General features: G+C 35.8%; 1 long non-coding RNA gene across 2 annotated transcripts; it reads left to right on the forward strand.

Moving 5' to 3' along the window:
• Positions 1 to 566: 566 nt before the first annotated feature.
• LOC132873761 (uncharacterized) lies at positions 567 to 4,467 on the forward strand. Of its 2 annotated transcripts, XR_009651601.1 has the most exons (7): positions 567 to 722; positions 902 to 1,225; positions 1,325 to 1,570; positions 2,800 to 2,876; positions 2,991 to 3,023; positions 3,155 to 3,186; positions 4,105 to 4,467. It is a non-coding gene; the product is annotated as an uncharacterized LOC132873761 (long non-coding RNA). The 2 variants fall into 2 exon arrangements; XR_009651600.1 differs by lacking the exon at positions 3,155 to 3,186.
• Positions 4,468 to 4,515: the final 48 nt, after the last annotated feature.

The following is a 4,515-nucleotide window of genomic DNA, read 5'->3' on the forward strand; positions in this document are numbered from 1 at the left end:
TCTGTCTATTATTTCCTCTGTGTGTGTGTGTGTGTGTGTGTGTGTGATTTCGTTCTGGTGTGTCTTTTAACATTACTGGCAGATATCCGGTTTTAATGTAAATGGTTGTGTCCAGGAAAGCCTATTTTTAGCAATATCATAACTTTTAAAATGGATAAATTGTTCTTATAAAGTTTTTTTTTATTATTTAAATGTGCAGAGGGCATATCAGGGCACTTGGTCGGCAAATGGCGTTTAATTTGGGTTTTGTTTGACTAAGTTTCTAACTGCACTCCACCCCACTCCTCCCATTACAAGACCAGTGGCAGCAGCACTAATTTAACTTCTCAGCAGTCTGTCATTTTTATGAAGAAAATTTCTATAAATATAAAATGTGTGCAAAATGTATGTATAGCTGCAAATATTTCTTTATGCTGTGATCTTTATAAATAAAGCCTTTTTTTCCTCAGACACCATGATGCACCGTTATTTCTTCCTTTATTGTCAGACTTGTCTATGTGAAACCACATGGTGCTGACATCAGCTGCCTTTCACAATGACTGTGCTTATAAGCATCCGTACATAGTGTGCTCTCGTAGTGCAGAGTTAAAATACTTCACCATTCTTCATATTAATACTAGAACTTTCATTCCTACCAGAGTTCTTAGTGTTCATTAGAGTAATATTTACAATGCCAGGAGGTGACTTTTTCATTGTGATGCTTCTTCTTTGGATGTTTGTCGGTAAGACTTTGTTTTATTCAAATTTCTACACCACAAAATAAACAAAAGTAAATGATATCTGTCACATTTAAAGTTTTTTTCCCTTATATACAGGGGGGGAAATGATTAGCACATTATACTAGCATTATACCATAATTTTTAATCATGAAAATGCTGGTATATCTGACATTGTGTTGCAGGCAGGGGGGTTGATGGTGAGAGAGTGACTGGAGTGTTGCATGGGCAAGTGGAGCTCCGAGGACGCTATGGACACCATGCAGATGTGCTCATTGTGGAATGGAATAAATATTCAGCTAAAAATTCAACAAAAAAACTGTTATATTTGTTTCGGAAGCCAAATAATGCTGTATGCCTAGATCCCTGCCAAAACATTAGTTTTAATTCAGAGAATATGAGTCTTATTTTGGTCCATTTGACACCAGAAGATGAAGGCATTTATGAGGAGAAATCTACATTTACAAATAACACCATTAAATATTTTAATATCACATTAACGTTTCTGAGTGAGTTCCCTATTTCACCTGTACTACTTTTACTGTATATGATTAAGATTCTTGGCAGCTGGCTTATCTATTATAAACATACTTTTCCAAATTCTCCAGCTGCAACAAACATCATTGTCTATTCTTCTCCTGGATCTCTGACCCTGACGTGTGGGATCAAGGGGGAGTTTCAGCTGCTGCAATGGTTCAGAAATGGCCTTCCACTGCCTGAAGACCAGAGATTCTCCTTCAGTGAGAACAAGAAGACCATGCGGGTATCCCACCCGAACAGTTCAGACTGCGGTACATACACCTGTCGAGTTTCAAATGAAAACGGAAAATCAGAGGCGCAAGTCAGCATCAATGGTGAGATATTTGTGCATTTGTTATAAATGGCTAAATATGAATTCAGTCCTGGTGTTTTAAGCTATTAAACTCAAAACAAATTTGAAGGTGACAAGTTTTAGTTAATAGCTTTTAAGGAGATTTTTTCTGATACAAATAAGCACTCTGATATTGAATTTACACTTTGTTGAATTAATTCAGTATCATAGTCGCCACTGAAGTCCACTCGATCCTTGTTTACCGTCAATGGATCGGTCACTCGGCAAACAGTCCGCCAGAATCCGAGTAGGGAATGGCTGAGCGGAGCTGTCAGTCAAACACAAGTTAGCCAATGGGAATGCGTTCCTGGACAGCCCACCCACACGTCATGTTTGTGCCAAAACTGCAAGCAAAAAGTCAGGGAGCGCAAACCAGAAAGCTGGAATCGCAACCAAAATAAATTACGTCAAACAAAACTGAGAAAGACGCGGAACAAAAATAAAAGGTTTCTGAAGAGTAATAGACTGATATTTTGCACGATTACACGAATAATTTGTTTGCCAGTCTAAAAAAATTGACTTTTTGTTATTTTTTTGTATTTTGATTTGTCGTTTTCGTTTGATATTTCAAAAGTATTGTATGAACATTTTGGCACAAAATTGATTCCATATTCGAGCGATGTCGCTGACGGTGCTGGAGATGTGGGACTCGTTTTCTTGCGCCTTTTGGTGGGACTGTGGCTGCTACACCACGGGAATTACATCTTGACCCCTACTTGGTGGACTTTTTATTATTTATTTATTATTTTTTATTTTTATTTATTTTAGTTTTTTTTTGTCTATAATTGTAAAGCGTCCTTGGGTTTTTTGAAAGGCGCTATATAAATTAAACTTATTATTAATTAAATTAAACTTATTATTAACTAGGGGGTGAAAACAACAACAATAATATTTGATCATTTTAATGTTCTTATTCTTAGGATCATATTAGGTGCTTAATACAGGTGTCAGAGTTTGCTCATTTTATTTCTAGAAAACAAGACTGATACGATTAATTCATACTGATAAAATAGTTTGAGTAGAAAATGAGCCCCGGCTGGGTCATCTGGATGAGGGTGTATGATGTTGAAAGACCCGAAACACCCAATGATTCCAGGAACATCACTGACGATGTGTCCAGTTGCATCAGTAGATGTGTTTCCACAGAATAGAACCATGTTGTGATAATCATGTTTTTACTTTGTTCATTTATTGAAAAGTTTTTGATTCTAGGCGAATTTTGTGAAGATTCTCATTCCTCATTCTCCAAGTTTTGTGTAGCAGTTTAACCTACATTTGCAAATATTACGGTAAATATTGCAGTCATTATCAGAACAAAGAATATGAACACTGAATATATTGTAGCAATCAAATAACTTCTATTTGCATTGTTCAAGTGATTTTTTTTATTATTTTTATTTCAGGTCATGAAAAAATAAAAAGTACTTCAGCTGAAGGTATGAAGATTTACGGCATTTCCCCTTTTCTTTTCTCCATTTTCTTTTTTCTTTCTTTTTTCCTCCACGTAATGGGTCCTGTTTTACCAAGCCCCTTTTAATGTGATTTCACTTTCTTTTGCTTTTCACAGAACCTATTTATGACGAACCCACATGTTTTCAGGTAAAAGGATAAACATACTGTGAAATGTTACATGTAACCTAGATGTACACTGTAAAAAATGTCCGTAGAATTAACAGGGAATTTATGTAAAATCATGACATAAAAAAACTGTAAATACAAAAACAATGAAGCAGTGTGTAATTTACATCAATATACTGTAAAACTCCTCACCAAATACCACTGTTAATTTAACAGTAAGAATATGTTGAATTGATCATATTTTTTTGTAGAATTTACAAATTGTTGTAGTTTAAACACAGACAAACTGTAATACTAAAACAGAATGTGATAGTTAAAATTACATAATTGCCCTGTTAAAAAAAATACAAAAACGGCCACTGTCGTGGCTCAGTCGACTAAGGCGCCATACTGTGAATCTGGGGACCCGGGTTCGATTCTGACCCAAGGTCATTTCCCAGTCTCTCTCTAGCTCATTTCCTGTCTCTACACTGTCCTATTCAATAAAGGTGAAAAAAGCCCCCCCAAAAAAATATCTGTCTAGTAGATCATTGAAACCAGCATACAAAAATCCCGTTGTTCTTACGGAAAAAAACTGGCAGCTGGAGTCACCAGAAAAAATCCGTAAAATATACAGCAAAACGGTAATTGCTTTTACGGTACAGCTTGTACATTTTACAGTTAAATCCAGCATATAAAACACTGGACTTCTGTTATATTTGCTACTTTAAACTGTAAAATGTACATGCTGTGCTGTAAAAGCAATTACTGTTTTGCTGTATATTTTACGGATTTTTTCTGGTGACTCCAGCTGCCAGTTTTTTTCCGTAAAAACAACGGGATTTTTTTTACAGTGTAGCTACATTCTTTTGCTAGCTAAAATGCTATCAGTGAATATGTTCAGTGTCAACATTTCTTCGGTAACTTGTGCCTGATGCATGTATTGTGAATTTTCTTCAGGAAGAAGCTGCTACTCCGACTATGGACCCTTTGGTAGTTGTCTATCAAGACTTCATAAAACCAAAAGATTCACATCAGTCTGAAGACTTTGGCTACTCCACCATTGCAGATGTTCTGGAGAACACACAGCATTCAAACACCACATGAGCACCAAGCTGCAGGTGTAAAACAAGACCTACGTTGTAATGGGAGACTTACCATGTGTTCCTTTATTGTGTATAAAATTGAGCTTACACTGTAACAAACTGCTGTAAAAATACTAGATATTTTGCACAGTAGTGTACCGTTCTCCATTAATACAGCTGAATACTGTAAATTCTGATGTCTTTGAGGAACAAAATATTAAAGGCAAGCTTCTGTAAAGTCTTACAGTATAAAGCAGTATTTTTTTTTTTTTACAGCAAGCTACCT

Source organism: Neoarius graeffei, chromosome 25 (genome assembly GCF_027579695.1).
Source record: "Neoarius graeffei isolate fNeoGra1 chromosome 25, fNeoGra1.pri, whole genome shotgun sequence".
Classification (NCBI taxonomy): Eukaryota; Metazoa; Chordata; class Actinopteri; order Siluriformes; family Ariidae; genus Neoarius; species Neoarius graeffei.